Below are 21,727 nucleotides of genomic sequence, written 5' to 3' on the forward strand. Positions count from 1 at the left end.
GGTCCCTGGGCATCCCCCTGCCCAGGTCCGCCCCGGAGCTGCGGGGCCGTGGGACGCACGTGCTCGGTCTCTGTCCCAGCCTTGCCAGGAGTTGCTCGCATGAAAGGCGGCTCGCTGAGTTCCCGGGGCATTATTTTTAAAGTTTTGGGTCCTTTATGTTTTTAAAATCCCGGGAAAACCAGCACCCAAACTCCCTTTGCTACTCAGGGAATAATGTTTAATGTTTACTTTGATGTGTCTTGAACGTGATAATATTTACCTTGATGTGTTTTAACTCCACCGTTCCCCGTGTTTTCGGTGGGGCATTGGGATGAGCAGAGGGGAAAGTTAGGAGGGTGGATTTTACAAGCGAATGTCAGGTGACTTACCTCAGGGGTCCCATTTTGAGCTGCCCAGAGGGAGCTTGCAGCCAGGAATGTAGACGGTGAAAGCTGCAGTGCAGTGTAACAGCTATGGCTCCCTTGAAGGGAGGAAAGAACAGTTGTACACAGGCTTGTAAAACACCAGGTTTAGTTGCAGGAACCGCGGACCCAGTGTCCCCCCTGAAGGCAGCCAGCCACAGATTCACCAGCTGCTGCTCAGTGTTTTCTGCGTGCTGCTTGTGAGGGTCGTGGTGCCAGTCACCTGTTGCAGTGGAGCAATGGGCTGTCCCTGTTGTGTGTAACAACATGGATGAGCAAAGGAAAACTGTCACTTTCTCAGACCGAGCCTTTCTCGGCCTTTTGGTGGGGGTGGCTTTGTTACAAGATCGTCTCTGAAGCGTTTTTCGCATTCTGTCCGCATTCTCCTGAGTTATTGCTGCACTCGGAATTTTCCGGCTATTGTGCGGTTATGACATGGAATTTTGCTGTCTGTGTATTATAAATGGTTGAAGATGTCACTGGATGGCAAAAACCTGACGTATCCTCCTCCGAGTTTTGCCACCTTTTAAAGCGATGTTTCACTTCACTGCACTGCACTGTAAAATAGTGTAACTCGAGGGAGCTTTAAGTCCCAGTAGCAGGAGGCTTACAGGGAGTTCCATGTAGTAACTGTGCCTCCAGTGAGGCAAAGCAGTAAGGAAAGGTGAAGAAGTAACTGCTACTCGGTGCACTTGCAAACAAATAGGTGAATAATGTGCCAAGCAAAACTGGGAGGATAAGGCTGCTTGGAAAAGCTGGCAAATGTGGGTATGCATTTATCACTCCACATGTGTCCATCTGTGCTCTGGCCACCCTGCTAGCTCAGCATGACATGCAGCACTAAGGATGCTGGTGACTGAAGGAAACCCTTCAGGCTGTACCAGCTGTGGGGGCAGCCCCAGCATGCCCCCACTGCCAAACACAGCTCCTGAGCTGTGGAATTCTGCGGTGACCCCCTCCTGTCCCCTGTGCAGCTCTGGCACAGGGGGGCTTTGATCTGAGCACCACTTCCCAGGCCAGCGGGCTTCGCTCAGTTTGAAAGCTTTAGAAAAGTCCTTTTGTAGTGGCTCCTTTCCATGACCACAGGCAGCACCTAAAAGGGAGGGGAGGAAAAGGGAGGCATCAGGGCAGAGGTCAGAGTTCCCAATTCATCCCCTTTAGGAGTCTTGGCACCACCCAGTGACTAAAGCAAGGAGGGGAGGTGGGAGGGAAGTGTTCAATTTGAGAGGACTGAAACAGCAATAATGAACTCCACATGCATGTTCTTGCTGCCTGCGTGTCCCACCAGCCCAGAGTCCCTTCCATTCTCCATTCACCTGCTCCATGCTGCTCATGTGTGATGTGGCTGTGGCATAAGGAGTTTTCATCAGGAATACTGGAACAGTGCTGCTTGGGACCCTGCAAGAGACATCCGCATATTCTGTTGGTGAAGGGACATTTGCTTGATTAAAGACCCAGGATAAACATTAATACAATCATCTAATAAATTAGTTCAGTCAGTTCTCTGTTTTCTGCTGGTTTAATTTGACATTGTAGAAGATTTCAGAAAAGGGAGTTCACTGACTTTTAAACATGATGGTCTTAAAGTGCCAATAATCATTAAGTTTTCTGAAGTAATGCTGCCCTAAAGAAGCTTGAAGTGGTTTTGGCACAGCTTCTGGGAAGGCTGTAAACCTTTTCAAGGAGTTTCCTTTGCTTTATTCAGGGCTTTTTGGCAGAAGACTGCATTTCCAACTGTGGGGGGCTTTTCAGTCTGGAAGGATGTGAGGCACAGCAATGCTGAGGTGTGCTGAAAGGAACTTGCCATGGAGGTTTGCTTCCCTTGTCAAACGCACTCCTCAGCGTGGGCAGACCTGCCTTAATGATAATGTCTTGAGGATGAGGCAAAAGAGAGATCACAGGCTTCTTTTTTTGATTAAGCTTTACTGGAGATGCTTGTAACTATCTGTCTTCCAAAACAGGCAGCTCTGCAAAGGCACAGCCATGTGCTCATGTTCCCCATCCCACCCCTGTGCCTGAGGGCTATTCCAAAACCAGCAGGGATCATGCACTGCTCCTGGGGTGGGGCAGGGTTGTAGATGATTATTTCAGATTAGGAGTGTAACAGTGAGGCAGGTTACTGGCATTAACTGAGGCAATTATAGACCTCAGAATTTCAGAACATACAACAAATTTGACCGATTTCAAGTCAGTGCTGCTTGTGCCTTTCTCTGAAGCCTGTCTTCACCCCAGCCCTGTGTTCAGAGCACTGCTTTGCACGCTGAACTGCAGCCCTGAGCTATCCTTGCCTGAGGAGCGTGGGCACTGACCAGAGCTCTGGTCCTCTCGCTCTTTCAGGTATTGGTAACAAATGAAATCTGAAGCTGTTTCATTCCTCAGTGTCTCAGGGTTAAGTGACATTCTCTTTTGATATGCTGTGGTGTCGGTGACCATTTGTCCTGGTGCCTCTTTATGCCATGCTGTGTCTTTGGTGTGTAGCTCTGTGTGGCAGAGGGAATCGGGCTCTCAGTGCTCCAGGTGACAATTGGTGCTGTAGCTCTCTGCACGTGTCTCTTCTGTGTTTACATCTATGATAGTGTTGCATTTCAGTGGTTTGACTGTGGCTGAAAACACAGTTTTGGAACAAGTTGTTGTTGCCCGCAGAAAAGACACCTGGTGAGGCAGTGCCTGCTTAACTCCATGTGAGCAGCTGATCTGCAGGGACAGCCCAGGGAGCAGCTTGCAAGCAGGCACTTTGTCTGAAACAGTACTTTTTACACCCCGTTTCCTGCCCTTTTTACCTCAACCCCAGCAGCCCCATGCTCCCTGTGGCTTTCTGATAAATCAGGTGAGGGGAGCTGGTGGTGGGTCATGGCAGGGTCAGGTAAACTGGGACAAAGCCACCTGTGTCCCCTGAGAGCGGTGCCAGCAGGGTGCCCAGCTTGTCTTTATGCTCAGAGGAAACTTCAAAGTTCCCACTGACCTGTGAAGGATCAGGCCTTGCAGGTCTCTGGAAGCTGCCCCTCATTCAAACCTCCTCCTTATCTCTCCCTCTTTGCAGTTTGCTCTGATAGTGGCAGTTTTATGTTCTCTGAGCCGCCTTGCAACTCCTTGCATTGCTGAAGTTCTTTCTGTAGCCATACCTTTGTAGTGTCCACGCCTCTCCTGCTCTGGCAACCTGCTGTCTCTGCTAAGCCTGCAGCTCACAATTGCTTTTTAATTAAAATCCTCTTGCTGATGTCAGAAATTCCCTGTAGAGAACCTAACACAATGTGCAGGAGGCTGAGTTGCTCTAAAACACAAATAGCTGGAAATGTTTCAGGTCAGGTTTAGGTCTGGCTCTAATGAAACAACTAATGAGCAACTGGTGCATCAGAGAGGCTAATCACACTTTGAACAGCAAACCTGGTTCAGCTGTTGATGTGTTCCCAGCCCAGCAGGCTGCCCAGGGAGGGACAACAGCAGCATTATAAATGTGGAGCAGCTGATCCTAATTTTTACTCCACTCTTACTCAACTTGAGTTCACTGTCTCCCATCAATGTGACCTTTGGGTTCAAAATGCTTTTTACATCTGTGGCAAGAATTTAAAGCATGAAAGCACTTTATTTTTTTTGTTACTTATGCCCATTTTTTAATCTTGCCTCGCTCTCCCCCCCCACCTCAGTGTTGTGTGTTGTGCAGCAGAAATTTCCACACAACCTGTTGCACCGGTTCCAATTAAAGGTTTGAGCTGAAGAGTTGGGTCAGTTTTATCTGGTCTACTCTCCCTCCTGGCTCAAAGCATGTCCAAACCAGCCTTGTGACCTCTCTGTACACTGAGTGCTCCCTGCATGAATGTCAGGGTTACCTGGATGGTTTCAGCTCCCCTTTTCTTTGGCTTTGTGCTTGCCTGTCTCTATTTCCATATCTCTAGAGGAAATAATTTAAAAGTGTTCTTGTTCAGGGCAATTTGTGTTGGAGAACTGCCTGCAAGTAACAAAGCAGGTGGCAGTGAGGAATAATGCTGTGAAATCTGTTTCCTTTGCACTGAGGTTCCTCCAGAGTTTGGAGCATCTGGAAAATCACACAGTCTGCAGTGGCTCTGCCTTGCCTCAGCCCTTGTAGGGGTAGCAAGGGGATTACTTGTCTTGAGATCTTGTACCTGGTGTAATATTAACGCTGGCTGCAGCTGGGACAGGCAAGGGCAGTATTCCTGCCTGGGGATAACTGGGGATAACTGCGCCTTTAAAAGGAAAACTGCCTGTAACACAGCTCCCTTCCCGGCTGTTTGCAGCAGCAATTCAAGTGACACAACAGTGGCTACACAAAACAATTTGCCAGTTTTCAGGGCTCTTTGCAGGTTTCTTTGAGCATGGGTCAGATTCATTTGTCCGTTAATGAGAGAGAAAGAATTGCCCCTAACAGCTCAGGTCTTTGTCTGATCCTGCTCAGGAGGTGCTGTTAAAGTTGCAGCGTTGTTTTCTCTGGCAGCGTGTCCATGGAGCTGACAAAACCACCCTGGCCACAAAAGCAAGGCAGAGAAGTGATGGCAGGCCCTGGCCAGCTGACAGCTGGGGCTGTCCCTTTCTGGCCTTGCATTGCAGCATCATCAGCAAAAGGAACTTGGCTGCGAGACTAAGCTTGAGAACATAGCTGAAAGAACTATATTGTGAAATGAATAGGTGGGCAAGAAACAGATTGCAGGGAGCTGGGCAGAGGAGCTGCCAGTCTGAGCCCATAGAAGTGACTGAATGGTTCAGGTCAGGATCTCTGGGCTCGGCAGGGGTGGGTGTGAGTGGCAGCCTCAGCAGAGGAGCTGCTGGCCACGGAGTTTGAGCCACTGCTCTTCACTGGCAGTGCAGCTTCTCCCTCAGATACTCCTTCCGCTGCTTCTGATAACTAGTCCTTTGAGTCTGGGATCCTTTGCCAATGTTCACTGCATATCTGAAATTCAGGAGGGATGCTGCTTAGAGCAGCCCAAATTCCGCACTGGGTGGTTGTGGGGGTTTTGAGCCTTTTCATGTACCTTTTTGCATCCGCACTTTAAATTGGTGCAAACAGAAATTTCCGTCTCTTGATTTGCTTTAGCAGGCTTACACCCTGTGTTTTCTGGATTGCTGTGATATCTGTCTGCTTTGTACCGTGTTTTTCTGGCCAGAGTTAAATGTTGTTTTTGTACTTTCCACCAGGGCCAGTACTGCGACATCTGCTCCTCTGCAAACAGCAACAAGGCCCACCCCATCACAAATGCCATTGATGGGACAGAGCGCTGGTGGCAGAGCCCCCCTCTTTCCCGGGGACTGGAGTTCAACCAGGTCAACGTCACCCTGGACCTTGGACAGGTAACAGAAATCCTTTCTTCGTTACATTGTAGACCATGCTAGTGAGGAAGTGCTGCTCTGCTTCTAAAATCCTTTCAGTGGACCTTGCTGGAAGTGTGGAACAAAATCCACTCATTTAATGACAGAGCAGGAGGCCCTGGTTAACACAGAGAAGGGAAAACCTCCTGCCTGTTGTAATATTAACTATATTGTGCTCTTTGCTGTTACTACTTAGATTTTCCCTAAAAGTTGAGTCACTTGTGGAAACTCATCCCATTATGTAGGTGCCATTCCCCTTACAGGGTACCTGCCTCTCAAAGGGGGACACTTAGCAAGGCCTCACCCCAAAATGGGAAATACAGCCATGAGAAATTCAAGGTTGCGCTCTAAAACTTTCAACTGGTGCATTTAAAGCTCCTTGAAAAACAGCAAGTCTGTCGTGAAGGTCTTCCTATAAAAGACAAAGGGTGACTATGGATGTTTGGTCTCTAATGCTGGCAAGTCAGAGGGAATTGCCATTGTAATAGCAGGGCTGCCAGCCCCCTCTCTGCCACCTCCTCTGCTGCTCCTATTCATCTGCAAAATGTCCCTCTGGACATGGAGTGTTCTCTCAGACTTTGCTCAGCTCAGAGGGAAGCAGTGTCAAAGATGTTCTGTGACTTCACAGGTGACTTTTTCGCTCTCTCTGCTGGAGTAAGGGCTCATTTGTCACTGCAATTTGCAAGGTGCCTGACTCCAAATGTACCCAGGCTGTACCAATGCCGATACCCTTCTGTTAGATGCTTCAAAGACACACTTTAGTCCACAGGATTGTCTCTGATCCACTTGCTGTAGCACTCGTCTGAGTCTGCCAAACACCCTTCATGAATTTGTTCTCTCTGAGTGCCAGCAGTCTAAAGCTGTGCTGTACCAGCAGCAGTGAAATATCTGCTACTGCCCGGGGCACAAGAGCTGTGTGGGCAAAGCCTCTTGGGGCCGCACGTGGGGAGCTGAGCTCTCACCAGCGTAGGTGGCATCTGCTGTGTCTCTTAGAAACAGCCCAGCTGGCAGGGATGTGCTGGTGGGTGGGTTGCTTTGTGCTCACTCCCCCTGTGACCAAGGGCCAGCCTGCAGTGTGGCTTTTCCATCACTCACTGTTTCTCTGGAGAGGGATTTTTCAAAGATCAACTTTCCTCAGGAGCTTCTCCTCCTCTTTGTCATTTCTGTGGCAACTTTCTGGCTTTAGGCCAGAGCTAACCCAGCTGCCCTGTACGCCTGCAAGCTGCTGAGTTTGGCTCACCTGGGGGCTTGCAGCCTTCAGAGCTGCTGTGCTGGGAGACAGAGCTTGGAATAAAATGGGAAGACTTCAGTACTGTTAAAACCGAGCTGGTCTAAGTTGACCTTCTCTCTCCGGAGTCTGTTTGCCCTCGGTACCCAGGGAGATGGGATTGTGCTGTCATTTCTGCAGGGTTGGTACCAGAATTTGCATGTGTGTTGAAGGTGGCAGATGCTTCACCTGGTGTGGATTTTCTCCGGGCTCACAGACCCTCTGCTTCCCTGTCACCTTTGCAATACATCACAAACCCAGCTGGTCCCAAGAGCAGCACAATCCTAAAGCTTCAGTGGGTTTTAGTGGCTTCCCCTTTTTACATGGCCTTATTGCATGTAATTGCTGTAATAACCTGTTTATGCTCCTGGTGAGAGTCAGTTCTTTGCTTTTAACTCCTTTGTTTTGGTAGGTCGGGCAATAGAAACAAGATTAAATGTTAGGGAATCGTTAATTTCCTCCTTTTGAAGTTGACTCTGGTTGAAAGGATAGAAGAGAGAAATTCTTGGGAGCCAGTGTGGTCAGCAGGGCAAGTGCAGGATCAGGCCAGTGTACCTGGCAGCCAGGCTTCCCAAATTCCTTGGATACCAGTGAAAACAGCACAGGTAGCAACACCCTCCCAGGCATGTCTGACAGCAGGGCTTTTTTCTGGCTGGCAATCAAGGCCTCTCCTTCCTCTGTGTATCAATCTTGAGAGCTCTTGGACCAATTAAGGTTTAATTTAAGGGACTCACAGCCGCTAAAAGCTTTTGTCCCTCCGGGTTCTCGTGGGTGTCTGGGGTGCTGATGGCATTGGGAGCACGGCAGGGGCTGGCACAGGGGGTTGTGGTGTCAGCCCCTTCCTTTGCTTCTGCTGGCTTCGTCCCTCTCCAGCCGTAAGTGCTTAATTACCAGCTGGAATCGGGTTTCTCCAGCGTTTGGCGAGGCTGTGGCACCTGGGAGAGGGTCGGTTAATTAAAGCAGCCTGTTGCTCTTTGCTGTTTGGTTCTGTCCCCTCTCCAGCCGTAAGTGCTTAATTACCAGCTGGAATCGGGTTTCTCCAGCGTTTGGCGAGGCTGTGGCACCTGGGAGAGGGTCGGTTAATTAAAGCAGCCTGTTGCTCTTTGCTGTTTGCTGGCCGGGAGCTTGCTCTCCTCACAGGGGTGTTAAAATCCTGTGGGAAGGAGAGAAGGAGGAATATTCACAGCCAGCAAATAAGCTCCAGAATGATTTGGGCTGGCCACCCAGCTGGTGTGAGGATATTAAGCCCTCTCCTCATGTCATCTTAGTGCCAGCAGCAGCCTAATCTTAATGGCTTCATCAGCAAGGCAGGTCAGGGCTCCCACCATGGCTGTGTCCTGTTATCTGCTGGGGGGGTTGGATGGGAGTTGCTCCTGCTGGTACCTTGTCTGTTCCTGCCTCCTTGGGGAAAAGTGATTTTTCTTTTCAGAATTGGTGGGGGAGAAAGGCTGCAAGAGGAGGAAAAGTCACTTGAAGGTTTCCATGTCAGACCCGGGTCTGAGTGCCAGAAATATGACAAACAGCTCCAGGGAGGAAAATTAAATGGGTTTTAGGAGATGCTGAGGAGTATGGAGAGGGAATTTTTTTTTTTCTTGCTTTTAATCGTGACCTTGGGCCACTGCATGAATTCGATGTAAAATACATCATGGCACCAAGATGAAGCATGGCTCAGGTTTTGGAGAGTAGAATTGTGGGTGCTGTGTGCTGGGAGGACACTGCTGTTGCTGGACGGTCTGGACCTGTCAAAATCCCAAAAAGTGGCTGTCCTACCTGGCTTGGAGGGCAAAGATCCATGTTGTGGTGCAGGCTCTTAAACCTGCCCCACTGCTGCTCAGCTCCAAGTTCTTTCCTCTCCTTCCTGGAGGTTCCAGGCCAGCTGGAAATGGGAACGTGCCTCTGCTGCAGAGGGGCTGTGCAGAGAGCAGAGGGACAGGGGACCATGACTCACCACCACCATGGAAATTGTCCCCTGTGATCCTGCTGTGATTAAGTACCACAGTGGGTGGAGGGGGAGGAAGGGGTGTGATGGGAGATTCTCCCCCCCCACCCCAAAAGGTCGTTTGAGTCAGAGCTGACAAGGTTTAAGGAAACATAAATGGCTGGCTCCCTGCCAGAGCCTGACATCTTCCTTGCATGAAGGTGAACCCAGGCCAGCCCTTCCTTGAGATGTTTATGGATAAGCTGGTGCTTTATGATAAACTCTGGGGGAGGAATGCTTGCAGTCATGCAAGAGCAGGAGCTTCGTGCCAGTGCTTGCTTGAGGTTAATTACTGCAGTGAGAAGGTGGCTGGGTAGCAGCCAGCATCTCCCCCTGTGTTGTCTGCTGGCCCTGGTGACACTAGAGAACAGCAGGATTTCAGACTGAAGCTTTGCAGGGAGTCTTGATTTACACCCCAAAGATACTTAGTTGGGCAGTGCCTGACAGAAACACTGACATCCATTCACTTCTGCTGAGGAGAGAAGAGAAGCCTCCTCCTCTGGAGACCTCCAGAGCTCCTTAAAATGCAGCTCCCTTTGGGGTTAGAAGGAGGAAAAGAAAAGTTGCATTCATTGGTAATTCACAAAAGTGGAAAGGAAATGAAAGGGATTGTGAGCCAAGCTCCCGGGCCAGTATGAAGGTGTGTTTTGTAGTTGCTGTGGGATGTATCTCAGCAAGGGAGTAGATTGATAACTTTCTGGGTGCTTTGAGAAGCACCTCTTGAGTTTTCTGCTGATTACAGTGGGATCTGCCAAAGCTGCCACTTTTTCTGGCTTCTGAACTGATTAACTTGTGCTTGCCAGGCTCTTCCAGCTCCAGAGTAAAGGTGTTGATACACAAAACACACGAGGTGCTTCAGCCCTTGGCCAACAGGCTGCTGGTCTTTCAATGTGAAACGTGGCTCAAAAGGAGCTGGGTGTTTTTCCCATGGGGGATTTTCAGGCCATAAACCTACTTCCTTTCCCTTTTGCACTGCAAACGTAGCCCCTCAGGACCAGCTTTGCACTATGGTGTGATGTGCAGGATGCCTACAAGTGTTTGAGAGTAGCTAAATGCCTGACTTGCACGAACAGCTCAATCCTTGTTGTGTGAACTGTATTCTTGTTAATGAGTATTAAATTCCTGCTCATCTTTGGCAGATCTGAGCTGGATTAGACCTGGTCTAAGGCTAAAGGAACACCACTGATCCAGAGCATAGTACCTTATGTGTAACAACACTCCGAAATCTTCTTTCACCTCAGTTTCTCACCTCCCATTTATTTTCATTTAGTTGAAATAGTAATGGGAGCTGCTGGTAGAGGTCTTCAGGACCCCCCTTTGAAAGGCAGCTGTAAGGAAATCCCTCAAACTGATGGGCTGACACTCACCTCGCTGTTCCCAGAAAAAGCCTTCAACATGAAGATGAATGTGATGTTTATTTCCTGGCTTATTTAATTGAAGAATCCCTCTTGAGGGAGTAAACTCATGAAATCCCAAGAGAACACTCAGGGTTCTTAATGAATAAAGATGATGTCCTGGAGGCTGCTTTCCCTAGGCTTGATGTGGGATAAGGGTGATGGTCATCCAAGCATTTTCAGCTGAAAACCATTTAAATTTCTCCCTTTTTTCACCTTGTTCCTTTTGCAACTTCATTTCCGTTGCTGTGGGAGCCCTTACTGCCTCCGGGTGATGAAGCTGCTGCTTACATTTCCCTCGAGGGCACTCTTGTTCATTCTTGCTGTGCACAGGGGGAAAGTTGAACCGAGTCTCTTCTTTTCCTTCCCCTCACTGGGGATGTCTCCTGCAGCATTTTCCCCAGCACACATCCCTGGAAAATGCACAGTGCCCGTTTCTCTCAGGGCCACAGGCTGCTTTACCTGCCTGGTGTGTTTTTCATGGAGCATTGCAAGAATGGGTGAGGATTTAAGGGGTTTTTTTTTGTACATGGTTTTTACTTTTCTCCTTTTATTGTTGAGGAGTAACTATTTGGTAATTACTCCTACTTGGTCTTCACTGTGCTGGGGCACCACTGTGGGAAAGGGGTAGGAGGGCTTAGTGACATTTATTGTGAGCTTTTGCACCTTAAATAAAGGGCTGGGGCGTGAAATCTCTAACAAAGACGTTCTTTCTCCAAATTGTTCTCTGGCTCTTGGAGCAAAAGCAGTATTAAAAATAAAGCACATTAAGTAGGCTGAGCAGAAGTCTTTTTTACTTTCCACAGCTGAGCCTGCAGCCTCTTCTCCTGTGTAGAGTCCTCTGCAATTGCCATAAAATCCTTCAAAAGCAGTTCAAGGTCTTTGTTTATAGGCTTCAAAACTATGGTTTCCTGATCTGAGATGGTTTTGGGTTCCATTTAACTACAGAGCCTGTTCAGTGCTGCTGTCCTTTGCAGTGGCTGTGGGATGGAAGCAGGGTGTGTATCTGTAATGCTTCTCTGGGAAAAGCAGAAAAGGTGTGACTGGGAGAGCGTGCAGCACTGGGAGCTGGAACCAAGCCCAAGTGGATGGATCCTCTCTTCTCTCCCAATTTATTTCCCACTTTATTGTTTAAATTAACTTAGCTGTGAAGTCTCTTCTTCAAAGCTGCGGTTCCCCTGACCTGGACCTGCAGCTATTTAGGGGTTTTTTTTGGGCTGATAAAGTGAGATTTTTGCCTTTACTTAGTGCAGAAAGGTCGAGAAGGGCCATCTGCCAACTCCCACCAGATTCCTGGCTCCAAGGGCTGTGTGGGAGCCGCTCAGGTGAGCGGGAAGGGAGTGTCTGGTTGTTAATCAACTGGGGATCTGTCTCCTCTGGCAGCAAGAGCAGACCCATCCTCTCCTTTTCAAACAGCCTTGCCAAATTGGATGCCAAGCTCCAGGATCCAGAGCAGCCAAGGCTGAAACTTCTTTCCTCTTTGCTGCTGCTGCTGTTGTTGGTCAGTGTTAAGGGAAAAGATGTGCACAGTACTGGTGTAGGTAAATCACAGGTGACACATGCATTTTAGTTGTGTGTTATGTTTATTCCAGTCATGAACCAGTACTGCTTAAAATCAGTCTTCCAGGGCTGCATTGACTAGAAAGTATTTCACTTGTAATGTCTGATTCCCAAAAGACCTGCCCTGCACATCTGCCAGGCTGTGAGCACGGGGAAGAGCAGGGGAGCAGGAGGCTCTGGGCAGGTCACTCAGCACTGTGGCACCTTTTGTGGCCTCAAGGAGGTTGTTTCTGCCTGTCCTTTGCATCTTGTACAAATGACCCTTGTGCTTCAACAGCTTAATCTTCCCAGAGGCTGTGCTTGCTCTGCCTAGACCTGAACCAGGTGTTAAAATAAGCCTGAACCTCCCCCCCAGAACAGCTCCAGGTAATGACTGATGAAAGGATAATTGCTGGTTCTAAGAAATGCATGCAAGATTTCCACTGTAGTTTCTCCCTAGGTGTTGTTGCCTATTTATAATGTTGGTGTGATGAGAAACAAAGAGGCTGATGCTGAGGTCTCCTGCCGTGGAGCTTCTTACTCCCTCCAGGCTGTCCCTTCCTTCTCAACTCCCTGGGATTCTTCAAAGATTAGGAGAGCCTCGGGGTGAGCGCGGGCTGGGGAGAGGTCAGGCTGGTGTAGGGGAGGTTTTAGTTTGTAATGAATAGCTGGAAGGCAAGCCTGGTAATTTCTTGCTGTTCTCCTGGAAAGTGTCTGCTTGGCTGGGCTGGAAAACAAGAGTGTGCTTTGACTGGGGTGTGTGTGGGTACACGTGCTCCGGGGTGAGCTCTGTCCGTGGCCGCACCAGGCGAGTTAAAACACAGCGGGACCGCCTGGGTCAGGCCCCTGTTTGTGTTGTTTTCCTCCTTCAGGAAATTTTTTGGGAAGGTCAGGTTACCCAGTGGATGCAGAGTAGTTCACAGCTGTGACACAGAGCATGCTGGCATCCCGTTAAGTGGTTTAGCATTTTCTGTGCTTTGGCTTGTCCTACCTCCAGAATGGGAATACTGCATTTTATCTCCATCGTTTTCTGTGCATGGCCTGCATGCAGGAGCCTGCACAGCACCAGACCAGGGAGTACAAAATCTCTTGCAGAAGAGAATGACTTCTTGTGTCAAGCTCTTGGCTTGGCTCTGTGCAGCCTTTCTCCTCTGTCTGTCACTTCTTCCACCAAGTGAGAGCATCCCTCAGCCCTATGGGTGCTCATCTGTCCACGAACTCATGTCCTGCACACATCCCCGAGTGCTGAAGCTGAGGGCTGTGAGCCTGGAATTGCTGCCAGTGCTGCTGTTTGTGTGGGAATGGGAGACAGGCTCATCCTGTGCCATTGCACAGCCAGTTCAGTTCTTGACGCTTGTCCTGGTCAGGATGGGAAGCCCCTCAAGTGAGCTCTTCCTGCTTCCTGGGGCACGATTCCAGGAGCTGTCCTTGCCCTCCACAGCTCCAGCACAGCTATGTCCTGGCTCAGAGCCACAGGGCTGGCAGGGAGGATGCTAAATACACTTTTGATCATCTGCCTAGTCAGCTCTCTGCTCTTTCAAGCCTGTTCTAGTCCCCTGCACCTTTCTTTTGATGCTTTACCAAGCCTGGCTCAGCCCTGCATTCATGTCTGCCATATCCTTTTATTATAGTCATAAACGTGGGGCCTTCAGGCTGTGCCCAGCCTTGATCCTCAGTCGTTTCCTGTTTTCTGGATTCAGTGCTCTTCAAATTCCAGACCTCTCCTCCTATGTTTAATGCCAACAGTGCAATAAATAGTACACTGCTTCCCGTTTGATAGAAATGACAAGGGAGATCAGTAGGAAGACGCAAGGAGAGAGGCACATGCCTCATGTGCTGGGGTGGAAGAGTCTTCCTAAATGGCTTAAGAGCAGACTCCAGATCAGTGGCAGTTCATTAGGGAAATGTGGCCTATTCACACAGACCTGGTAACTGACGATTTGTTTCTGGAGGTTAGAGAGGAGACATGGGAACAGGGATGAGAGATACTGGGAGATCCAGGGAGGAAGAGGACAAAGCCTTGGGAGTGAAACATAGATGACTCTGCACAAGGCAAGGACTGGGCAGTGGTTTGGGGCTACTTTGGCCACCAGAAACTCTGACAAGAATGAGAGGAATGACATTTTGTTCCCCACAGAAGGATTTGCCAAACATGACTATAAAAAAGCCTTTGTTAACGTGAGGTCACTGCTAGTGGAAGGTGGGTCTGGATGGTGCCAGCTCCTGTTCGTGCAGTGGAGGAAGCCACGTTGCCTGTTTCCTCCAGGCACCCTCCGTGGCCCCAGTGCTTTGGCAAGGCAGCCACAGAGAGGCAGGGAGAGGATGAGCAGGTAACGGGGCCAGCAATTGCTGCTGCACCAAGTCCTGCCAGGACTTGTCAGTCAGGAGTCAGGGCTCCTGGAGGACAGTGTTAGGATGGTAGTTTGACATTCTTGTCCTTCCCTCTGTCAAACAACAGAACATTCATGGGAGATGATGTGGCAGAAAGCATCATTCCTTTTGTTCCCAGACACATCTACCTGGAGAAGCTGGGGCTCAGCCAGCAGGGTTAGACCAGCTGAGCTCCTCTGTTGCATGATGTATGTGGTTATCTGGAAGTTAGAACAGCTTCCCTTAGAAGAAGTTGCCTTTATCCTAGAAGATTTGCATATCACTGATGGCTTTTTCCATGAGGCTGTGTGCTGTAAACTGCATCTTTGATGGAGGAGATTTCCTGGCAAAGGTGGTGTTTGTAACTTGCTCTAGTTGATGTGCCCTGCCTGAGAATCACTTTGCATCTTCAGCTTGGCATCCTGAGCCTTGCCAGTGGTTGTTTGTGTAACCCATGCAGGGACAAGCAAACAGCCAAACTGAGAATTGCCACAATTTTTTTTTCAGTTTCCCTTTTCTTTCTCTGCCTGCTTTGATACAGAGCTCTCCCTCACACACACACACTCAGCTGAGCTCTATTTATGGGTTCCTGCAAGTTCCCATCACTGTGGATTGGAGCATGCCCTGTGCCCAAAATCCAGCTGGCATGCTGCTGTAGGCATCTCTTGGATCTAGTTAAATGTGCTCAATGCCAAGTCCTGATGGGAAGAGGAAAAGAATGGCTTTCTGGTATTTGCACATAGTTGCAAACTGTAAACACAGACTCATGACTGCAAACAGAAATCTGTATCGCTGCCTTCATCATGACTTCACTGTTGTTGTCCTGGCTGTTTGCTAAAGCTGTCCCTTAATCCTATTCCAGGCTTTTGCAAAGTCTGCATCCACCCAAACTTAGTGGGCACAAAGATTTTGGCTGGACTCCAGGAAGGGGTTTGGTTATTTCTTTCTCTACCAGTTGTCGTTTTCTGCCTTGGAGCAGGCTTGCTTCAAGTCTCTGCAAATGGGGCTGGAAATACAAGGGGGTCTTGAGGGGATTGTGAGGACAAACCCAGTGTTCTTGTGAGCCTCGTAGGTCTGAGCAGCAGCAAGAACTCCACACAAACAGTGTAGCTGCAGATCTGTGCTGGTGTTAGCAGTGCCGTTGGGAATGTTAATCCCGCTGTGACCCTGGTATGTGCTGCTGTTGGGCCAGCTCACCCAGCTCTGAATGGCAGCGTCATGGTGGGGAAACTTGCTGACAAATGCTAACGTGGTGCATGGCTGGGATGCAGATTTTTAGAAGAATAAACCTGCTTGCATGCATCGGGTTTGGCTTTGTTGAAATCTGCTAACGACCAGGCTTTAAACCCAGCGCTGTCAAGGCTTGCAGGAACCACGCAGAGGAATTACAGAAAGGCTGGGTGCTCTTGGGTTTGGTGCAGGGACCTAATACAAGGTGCAAGGGAGACTCTTTTCCTGTTGGAGCTGGGTCATCTTGGTACATGTGGAATCTGGAGCCTTGTCAGGTGCAGAGAGGGGCCTACCAAAACCATTTGTCCCTGGGAATGGTGAAGTAAGAAATACAAGGAAAGACAGGCATTTGCCACCTCCTAGAACTGGGTTCAGAACCAGACAGAAATAAGGTGTCAGAGTTTGAGCATCCATATCCCCTTCCAAATCCAACAGAGGGAGGATTTAGGTATACTCCTTTGGGTTGCTGGAGAGCTGAGGCATGTGTGAGTCATTCATCATTGGCACCTGGCCATTTGAAATGAAAAGCCTTGCAGGGCTTTGGTGGCAAGCTTGAGACCTCTCACGTTGTGCCAATTTTTAGTTAATTCATTCTCTTCCGTTTCCTTCCCCTCCTCACCCTTCCCATGCGCGCAGGTTTGTGACAGGATATCCACTTCATCCGAGGGAATTGGGGGAAATACTTTCTTGTAGTGTGGCCTGCTGCCAAGGTTGCTTTGTTCTCCTTGTCACTGAAAGAACAGCCCAAGGAAACCCTTGGAACTGAAGCTGGCATGCGACTTAGAGTGGATTTCCTGCAGCTCTGCAAGTGAAGTGTATGACATGGGGATTTTTTTTTAAAATCCCATAAATGCAAGGAAAAAGGGGGCTTGGGTAGGTTACAGATGGCTGGGTCTGAAATCCTCTCTTTGATGGGAAGTTGCTGTGTCACGGACGTACAGGTTGTGCCTTGTCAAGGTTAAAATCACTCTTGGGGTTTTTTTAGTTGAATTAAGAGCTGAGCTTGCAACAGGCCTGGGGTTTTTAGTAGAATTCAGTTTGTGGTGAAGATGCTGGTTGACCATGCACCATTCAGTGTGTTGTAGCTGGAGGCTCTGCATAGCAACTCCCGAGTGCTCCATGGAGGCATAAGTCATTTTTGTCACAAATTCAGAGCTGTATTGATAATGGCAAGAAAAGTAGTGAATTTCGGTGTTTGGGACTTAATTCCTTGCTGTGGCCAAAGCATTGATGTCCAGGGCCCTGGGGTGTTTGTATAGAGAGGGTGAGACAGCTCTTCCTCGTTGTGGTGGGCTGGCACCTGGGCTTGTGCCCTACCACCTTTCTCTGCCCACTGTGCCCTGTGGGACACAAGATTTGGCTCCTGTTTGTCATAGCAGATCAGGTGGCATTTATCTGTGTACATACTGTGTTTTGGTGGGATCCTTACATCCCTGCCCAGGACCTCCAGAAAGCTGGGAATGTCACAGAGATCTAATTAACTGTTGGCCACAGAAGAAGCAGATGCTGTTTCAAGTCTCATCCAAAGCACAAAATCCTATTTGTATCCTATGGAAGAGGACTTGAGTGTTTCCTTTTTCAGCCCATGATTTAGCCAAGGGCTTCCTGAACAAACTTAGCAAATCAGCAAGGCTTTGGCAGTACTAAAAAGGGTCTTACTATAGCTCTTTTATAGTATTTTTTAAATTTTATTTTTAGTGCTGCAGAGCCCAGGCTGTCTGGATGGAGCAGGTCCCAGATTTGTTCAGCTCCTAGCCTGCTCTGGAGAGCCCGTCCCAACAAGCTTGTGGTCCTGACTGCTGGAGCTGTGCTTGTAAAACTGGGTGTAAAAACCAGCCTGCAAGCTGTCTAAAGCACAGACAAGTATTCTTTTGTCTGGTTTCTCCCTTTTAATTCTAAACTGGCCCAGGAACTCCTCTAAGAATATTTAAATGCCTTGTGCAGTCAACCTGTATTGATCTTACTTGCTACAACTCAAACAACTCATAGAACATACAGTTGGGAACATTTGTTTGCTCTGGATGGTAGGAATGTCCTCTTGAAAATGTGCTATGCTTTGGTAAGAATGAATAGAGGGTTTTTCCACCCCCTCTCCAGGTTTCTGAAGGCCAAAGTCTTGAAACGGCTTAGAAAGGCTGCTGAAGCTGCTGATAAGATACGCAGCAAATGTGCTTGAGAACCTAATGTAGGAACAGAAATGTCTGAGCTGTTTGCTTTCCCCTTAACAGTGTGAAAAATTAGTGTGTCTTTTTAAGGAGCCTGGGGAATTGTGTGCTCAGAGTGAGGGCTGTGCTGAGCTATTACTCCTGGCTTGCGTTATCCCTGGGGCTGGCAGCTGAAACGCTTGGGTTGGAGTTACTGGGTAGGAGAGTGGAGCTCATTTGGACCCTGCAGAGCCCCAGTTGTTGCAGTTTTGTTTTTAGCAGGCTCCCTCTGGCTCTGAGCTTGCTGCAGAGAAGGCCTCTTGATACAGCAAGCCCTGTGTTTGGAGATGTGATTTTTCTATCCAGTTAATTCCTTCTTTTCTTCCCCCACCACTTTGTTGTTCCTGTGTCTCATTGCAGAAGGAAGCTCTCCAGCAACTTTGGTAGCAGGTCTGTGCACCTGCTGTGAGTGTGCTGGGAGCTTTTGGTGAGGCTGGGCTCACACACCATCAGCCAGCTCAGGGGGAGGATGCTGCTCTACACTGTATATTTTATACCAGTGCTGCTTTTTGCCTGAAATGTGTGAGTGTTACCCCAGGCCAGGGGGGCAGAGGAGCAGGGCACTCATTGGAGCTGTGGGATCCCGCTCTGCCCGTGGTGGGCTGCTCTGACATCCACGAGCCATCTGCAGAGAGCTACTTCCATGAAGGCCAGTTGGACATACTTCATCAGGGTGTGGTGCTGTGAGAATGACAATGTAGCTCTTGCTTAAAAACTTTCTTAACCTCTCAAGTCAGACACACCTGTGCTCTGCCCCCACCCTGGACACTTGCCATCCCGTATGCCTCCCCTTCTTTCAGCAGTGGTCTTTATTTCAGTGGTGTGTGCTTGCTCACCCAGACCTCTTATCTCCACTAAATCAAGAGTTTTCTTAAGCCCTTGTGTTTCTGTAGCACTCCCCTTATCTCTGTTCCTTCCCAGGGCTGGGCAGTGGGAGCAGGGAAGCAGGAGGGGCTGAGCACACTGTAAATGCCTGTTTGCCCTGCAGTGATGCTGTGTGGCTTAACAGCAACAGACAAGGCTGAAAGCACCTGGACGACAGTTGGGTTTTCCCAAATTGCTGGGCAGTTGGGGGTTCTGCATGGTGATTTTATTTTTTAGGGTTTGAGGCAATGGGATTTGTAGAGTGTTAATGCAGTCCAAAATTGCAGTTGCTCATGTGGATGGCAGGTCAGAGAAAAAGACTGAAAACTTGTCTTGCAGGTTGCTGTCAGGTGTATCTATGGTCTTGTGTCTGCTTTCTGTCCCCTTGTCCTTCTTCCTAACCACCAGAATCAGGATACTGTGAAATCCTGTGGGAATTTGCCATCCACAGGGAAGGGCAGCAGCTCCATAGCTCACCCCATCTTTACCCCAGTTGGTAGCCAGAGGTGCAGGTTTGGGCCATGACACCGAACTGCATCTGCAGGTGCTGTTTTGGGGGAAACCTGTGCAATGCGAGCACACCTGGATGAGGTATGACTGCCTGCTTTGGTGCAGGCAGCTGTGTGGATGGATATACATATCCTTGGAATAATGTCTGGCTAGTTGTACAGCACTGTCAGTTTTACTGTTTGTAAAGCATCTGACCTTTCTTTTGCTAAGGCTTTCAACAAGTCAATTTACGGTCTTAGAAGGGACCACCCAGAGCCTGGTTTTGTGGCTGGGGAGAAGGAAGGGAGGGAGCTTTTCAAAGAGCAGAGGAGACAAAATTACTCCTGTGGCCTGTATATTGATTTCATGAACCGTGAGGCTCCGAGGCAGATGCCAGTCTGCTTTGCTGTGATCTTGGCAGAATGTGACCCCTGTCCCTCAGCAGCAGAGCAGTGGAGGTGATCACGTTTCCCCAGGCAGATCCGATTTCTGGAGGATGTGGGGGTGATGTACCCTGCGCCTGGGAACGGGGCTGGGAAGCGTTGCAGGGGAGGCTTTGGCTGTGCCTGGTAGGCACACATCGAGTGCAAACACCCGCCTCAGCAGCTCTGGAGATGAGTGCCAAACTGGATTGCTTGTAGCTACGCTGTTTGCATGAATGGCTTTGCCGCCCCTCCTTTGAAGATGATGATTCTCTTTTGAAAACAGGAGATCAAGAATCTGGTCTCAAGACGTGTTGAAAGACACTATTTACAAATGTTTATCCTGGAAAATATTTATAAAGCTCCCCTTGGGAGCAGAGCCTTACAGTACAGTGGTCTCCTATGGACTGAAGTACAGCTGTCTGACAGCTCATGAGCCAGACCTGCTCAGGCTGGTGTTCTGCTGAGATCCCACTTCTTCCCAATAGCCTTATTGCAGACCCCATGGTGTTTCATGTTGCTGTTACACACGGGGCTGTATTCAGTGCTAAACGGCACTCAAAGGGCTCTGCCTCTACAGGAACTGCAAGTGTTTAGCAAAGGGTAGAAGTTACTTGGCTGCTCTAAAGGTATTTTGGGACATTCACATCAGTAAAAGATCAATAAAAGTTTCTTGTTAATCTCCTAGTGCCATGATGTGCCACAATAATGCTACTGCCATCTCCAAAGTATCAGCTTCATGTCCTTGGTTCTTGCTCCAAGGAGCAGCACAGATTCCAAATTTCAGCAGCAGTGTGGGGTAATGTGCACTGTCCCTGCCTGAATCAGAGCAAATCCAGAATCCAAATCCCTGATGGAGCAAATCCCCGATGGAGATGAACTCCCTGTGCCTGTGGTGCTGATGGTTGCACGCATCTCCAGTGAGGACATGCACTGGGTGTTCCAGGCGTGCTGAGTTTGTAATCCCCTGTTTATGCTGTATCCATAACTGGTACGTGAGTTCCGGTCCTTTTTCCTCTTGTCTTGAGGGATAGTAAATCACCCCTGGTGATGTTACTTTCTGGGCAGTGAGTGCAGATAAGGCCTTGGATTCTGCAGTGGGGGGGACTGATCAGTTATCATGTCCCTACACTACGAGGAAGGAGGGAACATGAGATGGCTGGGGTGTTTGTTGTCTTTGGTGCCGGCGTTGGAAAGGCTTTGGGGTTTATTTTCCCCACGTCCCAACATCAGCAGTGAGCCTTGGTGCAGCTCAGCGTTCCTGCCCTGCGTGCCTCAGCGTCCCCGGGGCTGGGACAGGATGTGAGCGCGTTTGTGGCATGGTGGCCCCGGGTCAGGTTGCTGAAAGGGAGAGGGGTGGCAGGTGCATGACCAGCGGCACAGCCGGGGCCGTGGCACGGCTCCCTGTGCTCTGCAAATAAAAACCGCCCAGATTTGGAACTGGGTCAGGAGCATGACCTGAAACACACCGAGGGGCTCGGGGAGTTTTGGGCTGCGCTGCTTCCTCCCGATCCTGGCTGCTGCCCCAGCCAGAAATTCGGTGTGAGAAATGTGAGCAGGTGGATTAGTGCTGCCGCTGGCTCGGTGCTGACTGAGCAGAAGCACTTGCAGTGACAGGGTTTGCAGTTGGCCTCTTTCTTCTTTGTGTGCCGCACCCTTTCTGACCAGGGTGGCTGGAGGTGTGCTGAAAGCATCAGTCCTCAGCAAAGTGAAGCTGTTGCAGTTGGGCTGGGCTTCTCTGTCAGCAGCAAGACCCGCTTTGGGCAGCCCTGGAGCAGGTCAGAGGAACATGGGGCTCTACAGAGAGCAGCGTGAAGCTGCTGTGGATGTCTGAGCCGCGGGGGCTGCTGGGCTGGAGAGCAGAGTGACCGCACGTGTCTGCAGCATGCGTCGTCTTAATGTGTTGTTTATTTGATGTGCTGTTTGTTCTGGCACAGCCCGGGCGCACGCTGGGGTGGATAATGCTGGAGAACAGCGTGAGCTAACCCTGCTTCTCAAAGAGAAGCCTTGCACTTGTTAGAAGCATCTTTTCTCCCAGTGCCTGCTATGTGGAAGCCAGGGATTCAGGAAGGGAGGGGAGTCTCTCTGCCTGTCCCCAAGGCAGGGACAGTAGCACACCTCTGTGTGTGTGGAAGTGCCTTTGGTGTTCAGCATGCCTGCACCAAACCTGGACAAAGGCTTCAGGCTTCAGTTGCCCCACAGCTACAGGGCAGAGTGCATGGGAGGAATGCGGCATCTGGAAAGGCCTTG

General features: G+C 49.5%; 1 protein-coding gene across 1 annotated transcript in view; it reads left to right on the top strand.

The window, feature by feature from the left end:
* The first annotated feature begins 5,520 nt into the window (after positions 1-5,520).
* The window catches only part of LAMA5 (laminin subunit alpha 5), an 81,621-nt gene continuing 65,414 nt past the window's right edge, over positions 5,521-21,727 (top strand). The window contains exon 1 of the mRNA XM_017735821.1: positions 5,521-5,702. The gene's annotated coding sequence lies outside the window, so the exon portion shown is untranslated. The remainder of the gene's footprint in view (positions 5,703-21,727) is intronic.

Source organism: Corvus brachyrhynchos, unplaced genomic scaffold (assembly GCF_000691975.1).
Source record: "Corvus brachyrhynchos isolate BGI_N302 unplaced genomic scaffold, ASM69197v1 scaffold10, whole genome shotgun sequence".
In the NCBI taxonomy this organism is placed as follows: Eukaryota; Metazoa; Chordata; class Aves; order Passeriformes; family Corvidae; genus Corvus; species Corvus brachyrhynchos.